A 13,504-nucleotide genomic window follows, 5' to 3' on the forward strand; every position below is an offset into this window, starting at 1 on the left:
AATGGATACATGACATCCCTTCCTAAAATTCCATCAATTTTAGAAAGTCCTATGTCATTATTCATTACATGGAATTTGAAATGAAATTCTCCATTAGGGAAAGAAAAACAACTTTTCATAGTCCCAAATGTTTGGAGAATTCCGTTAGAAATTCAGATACTAAAACTTTTCATTCAAATAGATTTCGTCACCTGTGTCTAAGCAACTTGCTTTAAGCAGACTTATATCTGCACCTGTATCAATTAATAAATTAAGTTTTTTATTATTTTTTGTGAAATGAATGCTCATTGGTGAACTTTTAATATTAAATGAATATATTCTTTTGATTTTCTGGCTTTTATCAATTTCTCTTTTAGTGACGCAGAATAAATCACTATTATTTACAAGTTTTTTTGCAATTTGAACTGCAAGAATTCTTCATATTCCTTTTTGTCAATAAATTGAACAGTCTCAGGATTTTCACTGTTAGGCATGATAGCAGGAAAACTTTGAGTGTTCATAACATTATTTTGAAAATTTCGACCATTAGGATAATTTTGTCTAAATGGATTACCGTTTTGGTTTTGGTTATTGTAATTTCTGTAAGAATTTTGATTTGGTAGTCTGAAATTTTGATTATTATGATTATTGTGATTGTGATTGTTGTTATGATTGAAATTATTTCTGAAGTTTGAATTTTCATATCTAGGATTTTGATATCTTTGAAACTGATATCCTGGATCCTGATATCTATGATTTTGATATCTCTGATCATGATATCTTTGATTTTGATATCGTGGAAAATAACTGGAATTACCTTGGAAATTGTTTTGATTGTTATATCTAAAATTTCCTTGAGGTCTGTAATTATTTTTAAAATTTTGTTGAATTGGAGCACCCCAACAATTTTGAGAACTAACTGGCTCTGATTGCCATTCTAAACGAGCTAATTCTTCAACTGTTTTGAAATTCTTTGTCACTTTAGATTGACCAATTCCTTTGGTTTCTAAAACAAATTTGGCCTCTTCTAAAGAAGAGGGATTTCCTAATATTATCCGACTATTCCTCGGACAATATTCTTTTACTTTTTCTATGGCTTGCTCCTCAGCAAGCCGCCACAAATTCTGTTCACTTTCACTTGACGATCTGATTGCTTCTAAATTGTCGATTAACCTATCGACAAATTGCGAAAGTGTTTCAGTCTCCATGATTGCCAACTGATTAAATTTTGTTGCCTGTTTGAAAGATATTGTTGGATCATGCTTGAATTGATTTTCCAACAATTCTTTCAACTGTTTCCATGATTCAAAATTTACGTTTATTTTGTTCCGAACTGACTCGGACAAACGTAAATAAAAAACGGCTTTGGCAAAGATTTTATCGTTATCTTTGCCATCTTCAAGTTCGTAAATTACGTCGATTAGTTCTACAAATTGTTTTAATTTTGAATAAGTCCCATCAAAAATTGGGACACTTTCCAGTTTAATTGATGCCATTTTTGGTGTTTTAATTACAAAACTTTTTTCACTTGATCCAGATTCACTTGAAGTATCGGTTTCTGGATCTAGTTCAGGATCTGTTTGAGTTCCCTGATTCTTTACTTTCCTTTTAAATAAGGTTTCTAAAGGGCTTTTTAATTTTAATTTTATTTCGTCACTTTTTGGTAATGACAGTTTTTTTGGTACTATACCAGATCTGAGTAATCTTGGAGTAGTATCACTCATTAAAAATCATATTTTTCAAAACAAAACTTAAATTCAAGATAATTTTTCAATAAGTTTATATAAATTCACATAAATTCACAAAAAAAAAATAATTTGGTCAATTATTTGAGAGTGGTACTAACCTGTTGATGTTGTTGTTGTTGCTGCAGTTTCCGATGTTTTGTTGGTTTTCACTGTTCACTTAACTTTTTTCTTTTGTAAACTTTTGATAGAACTTTACTTGCTCTCTTCTTTTGAGCTACTTATCACTTGATTTCGGTTAACACTTTAACACTTTAAATTTTTACTTCGACACCAGTGTTGTATCTTCTTGGGACTTGTGATATGGAAGAACTGACTCACTATACTTCTCGAACATAACTGACTCCGATTCCTCGGAGCAGGGCATATTTATTAGGAATCACTTAATCTAATTTTACTCATGCCATGCATCTCAACAGGTTGCACCACGGACTAACGGAATCGTTAACTTCGTCACCCTCGCTTTTGGGTAATCCTCTTAGTCTATTTTTACTGATCCACGCATCAATGTTCTAGAAAATGGGTCACCTATTTTCTTGACACACGCATCAATGCGTGAATGTTACGAAAACGAGACTTAATTTATCGTCCGTTCCCTTAGCGTCAGCTGCAATGCGTGCGTTGTGATTAACGCAAACCATTCATTGGAGCTACGCTAAGAATGCAAAGTTGTGCAATCCGTGTGCACAACAAGAGCTTGCAGTATTTAATCACTGTTAGGAATTGTTTCTCATTTGTGGCTTCCGTTTTAGTACTTTTGTGGAATAGATCTACCATTTCAATGAACGGTTTTAATTTTTGCACCGAACCGTCAAATGGTTCGATGTGTTCTAATTTGAACCAATTTTCCATCTTTTTAAAGTTATTGCTGAAAATGTATAACTTTTGTTTTCTTATTATTATTTATTTTCTACTTACCATTCGTGTCCATTGTCATCGCGAGGTCGTCATCTTTAATAAACTGCGTTTTGTTTTCACTACTTTCACATTTTTTTCCGGCACCAGTGTTATATCTCGAGACTACCCAGGATGTGATATTAAATGATCTACTCTTGCTGGTTTCCCAGAACAGACTGACTGTGCATCACGCGCAGCCCCTTTATTCTCAAACTATCTCTAACCAGTCTCCAAACTAACCTGCGCAAACCTACGTCCCTTCTTGTATTATCCACGCATCGTTGTCTATGAATATGGGTCATCTATTTTGGTTGGCCCACGCATCAATGCGTGAAGATTTCGAGATCGAGACTTAATTTATTGTCATTCCCTTAGCGACAGCTGCAACGCGTGCTTTGTGCAATCATTGATTGCCGCTACGCTAAGGAATATACCCGAAAAGGTATAGTTGTGCAATTTAGATGCACAACAGACAGCAGCAAAGGCCCTATCTGAAGCATCTACAAAAACATGAAGTTCTCTTGAGATCGCTTCTTTATTTAAATTAGAGTAACACTGTCGCTGCCCATTGCAGGATTTGGGAGGTGATATATTTGTTTTAGCGGAAAAGACGTTTCTTCTCTTACTGCTAAATATCAACTAACTTATATTTCCTAATTTTAATTTTACATAGCTTCTAGTTTCTAATTTCCTACCGTTCCTATCCTAGTTTTCCTTTGGGCTCTCTATTCGTAGAGAAGCCCTTCCTACTCTTGGCAGTCGCTACTTTGTCCTTGTCGTCTTTCGTCCTTGTCGGTCATGTGGCACGAATGCCGTCATCGCACATTCCGTCTTTTCTCTTACGAGGATCGCACGGTTTTCCTTTTAGTGGGCGTGGGAACCCGAATTCTGAGATTCCCACGCACTTTCGCCAGATGCTTATCTTGGTGTCTGGCTCCGATTTGTCCCGTCGTAAAAGTCTAGTCATAAATTTATCCCTTCGCGGGAGATCAATATTGCAGGGTTTGTTGGAAAAACCCTTTCTCAAATTACGTCGCCTGCGTAATGGTCGTTCGGCTCCGTTCCCGCCGTCAGGCAAAGGATCGCGGCCATGTGTTTTTCCAGGCTTTGGTCGTAAATTGTCGAGTCCTTGGGAGTTTGTCGGAAGCAATTTCCCAAGTCCTCGAATAGTTAATAGCCGATCTCAAGTTCTTGGAAAGAATTAAAAAAATTCTCAAGTTCTTGAAACCAGATGTCCGTCGTAGATCTGTCAATTTCGTACGGCGTCATTTTGTCGGTCCCGTCAGCGACAAACACCTTGGGAAGTGTATTGATTTTAACTGTTCTAGTCTGTCCGTCCATGAAACCCATTTATTTAACTGTTTTTGTGGAATCTTTTCATTCCAGTTCGTCCCTGTTCTCCACAATTCCTGCATCATGACTCGACTCTCTATGCTTATGTTTGAAATAAGTCCAAGAGGATCGTAGACACTCATTGCTATGGATAACATTTCTCTCTTTGTAGGCCAGTCTGGGAAATTATCATTTTTTACCCTATATCTAAGAGTATCCTTTTCGGTGTGTAACCTTAGTCTCTGATTTAACAGCGGGATTTCTTTCATGTCCATTCCTTTAGCACAGTTCGACACCATTTTCAGTTTAACTCCAAAATATGTATTCTAAGATTTTCCTTAAACTTATAGTAACATTTCACTATGCTTCTAAGATATGCCCCGTGGCATTTTGGTAGAATTGCATCTGTGCATCGTAGCACTTACACCGAATAATCCACTCCAACTCCTAACTGCATCTCTCTTCTGCTAACTGCTAACTTCAACTCTCAATTTCAACTCCCTCCTAATTTCAACTACCCTGATTCTAAATCTAACTTAGGCTTTTATACTCCGAAGCGTTTTTAGTCAAGACGCATGCGCAATATTCATCTCTACGGGAGTAGCTCAGCCACGTGCGTTTTGACTACACCGCGTTGATCTTGAAATCTTTCTGCTCGAAAATTCTCAGCAGGGATCCTGGCAGAGTTCATGACCTTTCTGTTTTCGCTTTGTGCTTTTCCTTCCATCCTCCTACTGTGTTTATTTATGTCTTAACCTACGTGCTCCTAGAAATATGACACTTGACTCGTGTCAACATGTGTTAATGTGTGCATCTGAAGATGTTGCACTTCGACTGATTGTAAAGACCAATGTACTTCTGTCAAATTCTTCCCTGTTGGTCGAACTAAAAATCTAAAATTATATTCTGATTAACTGAGGGTCGCTACATCGGTATCCCAATAGATACCAAGAACTTTCTCGTAGGTTTGCTCGTCGTTTCCAAGATCAACTACTTTTTTCTGCATTCTTTTATCTTCAGGAATACATTCAATTATCGAACTTGAGTTTGAAATGGGCAAACACCGTGAGGGTTTGGGTGGTACACGTATTTGGACATCTTTGTTTAGATATGATTATTTTTGTTATTATAATTATATGTTAATTATTTTTAAGTGTTTAGATGTGTGTCTTTGATAAATTCCTGACTTGATGATGGCTTGATGTTCTGCGATGCTCGACGTGATGCCCAAAGTGATGCTCGATGCGATGATTGATATCTCGTTGTTACTGATACTCGATGTTATACTTTATGTACACTAGATGATTGTTGAACGTTGATTAATGCTGGGCTTCTTTTGCTGATCCCACGATGTTGGCACTCCATGAAACTTGTTGATGCATTTAAACTCGACCGTATGTCGAATGCAACCGAACAATCTTTAATTGTCCGGATTTCTACGTAGAACGTGCTCCTCAGTTGAACACGACGATGGTGGAAATTGCTGACTCAAACCGGACTTTGTTGATGTCCGGACCAGGCACACTTATCCGCAATTCGGGTGTGATCGAACAAGTTTGTTCGGGTTTTACAGGACGCTCTATTTCAACCGAGTGTTGAAAGCGACCGATCGGCACGTGGCACTTGATCGGATTTTGTTGTGAGCACGACTCAACCTGGATGTTGGTCGGGGCCGAAAAGAAAGTGAGATTTTCACTTGTACCAGTGAGCCACTTTTTGTGGAAGCTCGGCGTTTTCCACAAACACTTGGTCCTTACTTCTGGACCATCAAGTTTTCACTTCTTCCTCTCTGCTGATCCCACGATGTTGGCACTGCGTCCACTTGCTGGACCTTTTTTTTTGGCTTTGATGTCCAGGCTCACATAAGTGATTTTAATTGCACTGTTTCCGATTTAAGCACCGGAGACGCTTCTTCCTTCCAATGTTCTCCTGGATTTTCGTATTCCAGGATCACTCACAACACTTTTGTTATGTCCATACGAACTCCCTTTTGAGCTCTTTTAATTGACGCCAAATCGCTGCGTCCGAATGCGGTTATCTGGAGTTGCTTCCAGTCTACCAAATAATTTTGTTCTTCTGATGAACAATACAAGTACACGGCTGTGCGATTTCTTAATGTGGATCCGTTTTCCACTAAATCAACACTTTTGAAACATTGTTCAGACTTCAACTCTGCGGAATAGCAGTTAGATTTCAACTAACTGGAAGTTCCTCGATTCGAAATGTCTGATTTCAACAAACACTTTCTAGCTTCCTCTCTGGAGCCACCATGTTTCTGCCCGTGCAGTCTATGGGAGGTGATATATCGGTATTATCGAAAAGACGTTTCTTCTCCTACCGCTAATTAACAACTCAATTTTATTTCTAAATTTTGTTTAACCTAGCTTCTAATTCTAGTTTCCACTCGTTCCTATCCTAATTTCCTTTTTTACTTTCTGTCCGCCAAGAAGCCCTTCCTACTGCGGTAATCGCTTCCACGGGTCCCCCACAGACCGTTATTATGAAGAAAAAATTTCCACCCAAACCAATGATTGGACATGGTTTCTGGGACCATTCTGCACCTCTGGGCAAAGTTTCAAAATATTTGCCGGCAGAAATTTCGAATACGGTCAGTTTTAGTATTTTTAGTAGAAATTAAGGGGAAATCACATGTAAAATGCATAAGAAAACTTCAAAGTTTCAATGCTTAAACTCTAAAACGTTACTGATCATGGTTTTAAATTGTACTTACATGTAGCAAAATGATGAAAAACGATTTACGGAACTGACTTAGCCGGATTAAACCGTAGTTAAGTGACTTAAGTACATTATTTACAAGTTTATATCTAAATATTTTTTTAAAAACTCCTACATTAGGCAATTTTAAGTCTAGGAAGACTAGATTGCATAAAAATAATTAAAATGGGGTGACTTTGAGCCACGGGGTGACAATGTACAAAAGATTGTTTTGATAAGCATTAAGTTTATGTCAATATTTGTTTGTAGACTGCTTAATTTGGTCTATTTATGTTCCCAAACCCAAAAATAATTTGATGATATTGCTTCGCAAATCGCAAATTAATATGTTTGAATAGGCCTATTGATTTTAAATCGCCTATAAGTGACATATTTAAAAATGCTGCGCACATGTTCCAGTTCTGAATCGATTCGTTCTGAATACAAATAAAAGAAAAACAATTATGTGACGTGGCAAGTTTGTAGCATTGCATTAATAATAAAATTGTTTTTTTTTGTTTTAAAACGTTTAAAAATTTGAACCATACGAATGAAATGCAGTGAGTATTTCAGCTATAATTTCCCACAGGATTAATATCTCAAACTAAATATGATTTTGCAAAATTGCAGGTAATCATCATAAAAACTGTATTTTATAATTGATTAATGTATTGTTGATACAGTTTGATCATCAATGAAATTCATCAAAACTTATTATTGATCAGCAAGTACTTTTACTGATAATATATTTAGTTAAAACAAAACCTACTCCTGTCTCATGTGAAAACACAACCACTCATCCACTATTTTAACAATCCCGACATATCTTAAGAAAATGTGAAAATAGTATAGTCTAATATGTATAGGTTATTGAACTTATAAATATTTACACATGAAGGACGATGTAAGTTTCCAATGTAGTTTGTGTCTTAAAACTCTTGTCAGGTTAGGTTCTTATTTAACTTTTTATGGAATTTTTCAAAATTGTGGGAGAGGACAACAATATTTGCAACGAGTAATCCTTACAATTCAAGCTTGTCGAGCTTGTTGTTAAGCTATTTAGTTATTAAACAAACCTAAAATTTGGTACAATGTCACCCCTTGGCTCAAAGTCACCCCATTTTAATTATTTTTATGCAATCTAGTCTTCCTAGACTTAAAATTGCCTAATGTAGGAGTTTTTAAAAAAATATTTAGATATAAACTTGTAAATAATGTACTTAAGTCACTTAACTACGGTTTAATCCGGCTAAGTCAGTTCCGTAAATCGTTTTTTATCATTTTGCTACATGTAAGTACAATTTAAAACTATGATCAGTAACGTTTTAGAGTTTAAGCATTGAAACTTTGAAGTTTTCTTATGCATTTTATATGTGATTTCCCCTTAATTTCTACTAAAAATACTAAAACTGACCGTATTCGAAATTTCTGCCGGCAAATATTTTGAAACTTGGCCCAGAGGTGCAGAATGGTCCCAGAAACCATGTCCAATCATTGGTTTGGGTGGAAATTTTGTCTTCATAATAACGGTCTGTGGGGGACCCGTGGCTTCCTTTTCGTCTTTCGTCCTAGTCGATCCTTGTTTTTTTTTTATTTAGTAGGCGTGGAAACCCGAATTCTGAGCTTCCCACGCACTTTCGCCAGATGCCCATCTTGGGATCTGGCTCCGATCTGTCCCGTCGAAAGAGTCCAGTCGTAAATTTATCTCTTCGCGGGAGATCAATACTGCAGGGTTTGTTTGAAAAACCCTTCTCAAATTACGCCGCTTGCGTAACGGTCGTTTGGCTCCGTTCCCGCCGTCAGGCAAGGAATTACGGCCTTGTGTTTTCCAAGCTTTGGTCGTAAATTGTCGAGTCCTTGGGAATTTGTCGGGCGTAATTTCCCAAGTCCTCGAGTAGTTAATGGCTGATCTCAAGTTCTTGGAAAGGATTAAAAATTTTCTCAAGTTCTTGAAACCAGATGTCCGTCATAAATTTTACAATTTCAAGTTAGCGTCGTCCTGTCGGTCTCGTCAGCGATATACCGCCCCTCGTAAATCGATCACGCCGATTTACAAATTTTCTTCTAATCTTGTTTCTTTCATAATTTGGCGCGCATTTTCGTTCTGTAAATTATTATTATTATTATTATTCATAATTGAAAGTGTCGTAGTCATTCTTCTTGATTTATCAGTAAATATTGAATTAATTCATTTAGTGGTATTGGTATGGAATAGGATTAAGGCCTTCCCTAAATATCTTCATGTTTTTTTTTCTTTCAGCTTTTTTATGTTTTCTAATAAAGCATCTCCTAGGTTGCAAGCTTCCGTGTATATTCTGTCTACGTCTTTATTTCGATCCGTAGTCTGGATAGTTTTCTTGCTTTCCTTTTCCGTGATTTGGTCGTGTTCCTTAATCTCTATGTCTGCTACCAGGTCAGTAATTTGCTTCATTATTTGTTGATTTGTTCCTTGTTAAAGGTTGATGTCCTTGACGAGTAGCTAGACATTTATAACAATCGTGTTCAGTTTACTTAATAGTTATATTACATGATCATTATAATTCTAGGTCTGCGTTTTAGCTACTCTACTGATACTTCCTATTATTGTTTTAATGATTGTTGATTGTATAATTGTTATTAATGACATTACAATTCTATATGTTTGTATAATCGTATGAGTTTGCATATATTTGTTAATTATTTGATGAAGAAGGCCTGTCCATCGGTGTGTAAACTTCCTCAGGGTGTTCCCACTGTACACGCTGTCTGCGCGTCGGTCGTGGTATATTTTTATCTTCTTGGGTTTGTCTCATGGCGTTTCGATGTGATAAAAAGGTCGTCAATGAGTCCCAAAAGGATGCTATCAATTGCCATCCTATGCCGTAAATATCGTACAATATACGTCCGTGCATAATAGTATCGATGACAAACTTGACTATGCGTCCGATCATGTAGACTCCTATAAGTGTCGACGTTGCTGTACCAAACCATGTGGACCAATTTACGAATTTGTTCCAATATTTGTTTATCATTCCTTCAATGACATTTTCGGTAACGAACGCATCTAGCTTGAAACCTTGTAAATTGGGATTTTGGCCCTTCATAACTTTATGAAGTACCGTAGAGGCAGCACGTCGGTCTCCTTGTTCGTTTATCATGCTTCTCATTTTCTCGATACTAGAGGCATCGTACACTCCACTCTCCATTAGGCTTGGAAGGGGTGTATAGGTCCAGCTAGTAACTATATCAGTAGTTAATTTATTTGGGCTAGTGGATTCACGAAGTCGTCCATCAGTCGTGTACCATCGTCCTCCCAACATAAATTTTGCCGGTAGTAGTGGAGTACAGTCAATTTCTGTTCCCCTATCTTGTACTATTCTCGTGACTGGAGCGAGGAACATTGTCTTATTATTGTGAGTTACAGGAATTTCTTGATAGCACCTTTCAGTGACCTTAGGGGTCACGTATACCGGCTTACACTGTAAAATGTGTATAACCTCACCGGTTACGACTGCGGTGTAACCAGATCGTTTTACAATGCTCGATACAAATTCTGTAGGATTCAATCGAGCTAAGGTTAATTTAGTTTCCATGATGGTTTTATCTAACTTGCACAATTCTGTCATGATATTGGTGTACACGTCATTTAACTTTTGTCCGATATAATTTTCGACTAATGTTATCTTCGAGTTGAAGTAGGTAAACAGATCATAATTTTTCCCATTTGGTTGTTTCCTAAATGGTGATCTAAACCCAGTCACTTCTACAATTAAGATTCTGGGGTGGTCTGTCTTGTAACCGTTGTGACCACATATTTCGGTTTCCTGTCTCGTGCGAATCGAGAAAAGATGAGCGTCAGATATTGTACTGTAGACTGCTCTGTTAATATTAGAGTTCTTATCGTTGTTATCTATTGTTTTATTTATAATTCCCTCGTACAATACTTCGAATTCAATGTCTTCACAGATCCTGTTCAAATTCACGCTCCAAGTAATGTATCCTTCTTCGGAGTCTAGGCACTTTCCGTGGGAATATATGCATGTTAGTCCTTTCTTCAGTTGTATTTGGGCCATTAAGCATTCATCCGGAGTGAATTCTTTTACTATATAACTATAACTATATTCATAATCCGACTTATTAATAATCAAGGAGGCTTTTTCTTTAGTCAAAACTATCTAGGTAATCATCGACATAATGATTATCAATTATAGCTTTCACTTCCTCTGGATATTTTTCCTGAAACTTAAGCGCATTTTGATTTTTTACAAATTGGGCACAAGCAGGTGAACAAGTTGCCCCATTATGTAAATATCAGGCTTTGTGTTTTGGTCCTCCCTGAACAAAATCTTTTGTGATTCTTGATCATCTTTTCGAATGCGAACTTGGTGAAACATCTCTTGGATGTCTCCTGAAACCGCATATTTACCTTCCCTAAACCGTATTAGCACTCCTATTAGAGATGCTAAACCATCCGATCCTGAAAGTAATTTTGAATTTAATGATTCACCTCCTATTTTCGCGGCATAAGTTCGTTCTGATTCTACTTGTTCCTTCGGTGCTGCTTTTCGTAAATAACCCTTTAACTCGTATTCCTTTATTTTGTTGGAATACCACATTTTTAGCTCAGGATCTCGATTCATCTTCCTTTCTTGAATTTTCAATCTATTTAATGCAGATTGGTAACTGTTAGGAAATGATACATTTTCTTCTCTCCACAGTAACCCTATTTCGTACTGACCGCTAGAGAATTTTAGAGTATTTTCGAAAAAATGCGGTTATTTTGGAAAATTATTATACATTTAAAAAAAAATATATTTTTGTGAAAAAGCAAACCAAATTTCGCTTTGTTTGATACCCATGTTAAATATTTTGAAAATTTGAGTATTTTCGAAAAAATACGGTAATTTGTGGAAATTTTAGTATTTTCCAAAAATATCTCTAATGAAGTGAAAAAGCATACAACATTTCGCTTCGTTTGATACCCATATTGCAAATTATGAAAATTTGAGTACTTTTGAAAAAGTAGAGTATTTTGTGAACAATTTTGAGTACATATTTTTCTTTGAAACTTACTAGATTTTCAAAACATATATTAAGAATATCGATTTTAGAAAAAAATAAAAATAAAAATGAGTTATCGTCTAATCTCGGCGATAACATTATCGCCGATAAAATTATAACGGTAACGATAGATTATCGTTATCGAGTCTTGATAATTTTATCGTTAACAACCTTGATAATTAGTTAACTTAGCTTTTTAAGAAAATACATATCAATTTTAGGTAAAAATGCTAAAAAGTCAGAATTTTGACTGAAATTCGTTAAAATTAGTTTATCACAGTTATCAGAATTTAATTACCACAGTACAACACATTTTTAACACTCCATCAGTTCTCTTTAGAATCCCGAACGATGGCTGGAGAAGTTATTTTAACCCTTTTTATGAATGTTGTAAATGTTTTAACTCTGTCTGTGTCAAATTTACCAACGGAATGTCCAAACTTAGCTTTAAAAGTAGAATTAAGGGTATAGATTAAATTCAGTCTGTGGATATTTTTTGTATCAAAGACGGTGTGACTAAATAAATAAATAAATCTCGTATCAATTTATATTCAAAGTCTTTGTAACTTATTTTAAAAATACATTATTGTTTAGTTGCACCTTACTTAATATTTTAAATTAGGTTTTATTTTAATGTTCCTCGATCAGCGCCAAGAGGCAAAACTTGAATGAAATTTGTACCAACCTAAACAGTTATTGTTGTTCTGTTCTAGACCAAGATTTAATGCGATTAGTTGCAACTTAACAGGTTTTGTTAAATTTTATAGCAAACAACAAAAAAGAAGAGAAAATGATTCAAAAAATATCTAAAACAAAAATAAAGCAGAAAAAAATACTGTTAGAATTAAAAATGGCCTGATACTATCAAAAAGAAGAAAAACACTAAATAAGATGGCTGAAGATAAAAATGTTAAACATGAAACGACACAAAATAGGACACTATAAAATTAGCTCAAAATAAGGTCACAAGAAATCAAATTATGCGAAAAAATATCTGAAACTCAAATACACTGAACTCTTCAGTTCTTTTTTGCAGTTTTTGAATTAGATTAAGTATATATTAATAAAATGTAGGATCTCATGCTATTGACATTATTTTCTAAATAATTAAAAAAAAAAATATTCGAGTTTAAGATTGAATTAAGAACCCCGGCAGACGGTAATAACAAAATTCATGCCATTTCAATAACAAATACTGATAAAATAACAAAAAGTGTTATGGAATATTTTTGCAAAATCCATTTTTGCCTAAAAGTTTAATAACACTTTATGTTATCATAACAAAATTTGTTATCGGTCTGATATTGATTAAAAGCCAAAACAACTTCAGAATAACATTTTTTGTTATGGAAAAATAACTCCCAATAACAGGGGAAGATCGGATTAGTTGTTGAAATGACAAAAAAGAAGAACAAAGATTTGTTCGAAGAATAACTCAAAATGTTATTAGTCTGTTATTACAATAACAATCAAATAACAAAAAATCAAAACGGCGAATAACAAAACTTGTTATAAATAACATAAAATGTTATTGGCCTAGTATTTTCAAATATCAAAAAAATATTCCCGCGTTTTTTCCAACTGCTCGGGAAGCAACTGAATGTATTTACTAAAAGCTAAGTCTGCACGATTGTACAAATTAAAAATAAGTTAGAATAGTTATAAGCTGAAAAACATGTCTTGCTGTGTAGTGATGTTTTGGTGGTAAGCTCAGTTTTATAACACCAGTTTCCAAATCAATATGAAACGCCACATTAAAACTATTTCAAATAAAACTTACTTCTAAATCGTATTTT

General features: G+C 35.3%; 1 protein-coding gene across 1 annotated transcript in view; it reads left to right on the plus strand.

Annotated features, from left to right (window-relative positions):
• Positions 1-13,504, plus strand: part of LOC6036134 (dymeclin) — a 44,389-nt gene that overhangs the window by 21,986 nt on the left and 8,899 nt on the right.

The sequence above is a fragment of the Culex quinquefasciatus genome, chromosome 2 (genome assembly GCF_015732765.1).
Source record: "Culex quinquefasciatus strain JHB chromosome 2, VPISU_Cqui_1.0_pri_paternal, whole genome shotgun sequence".
NCBI classification, from domain to species: Eukaryota; Metazoa; Arthropoda; class Insecta; order Diptera; family Culicidae; genus Culex; species Culex quinquefasciatus.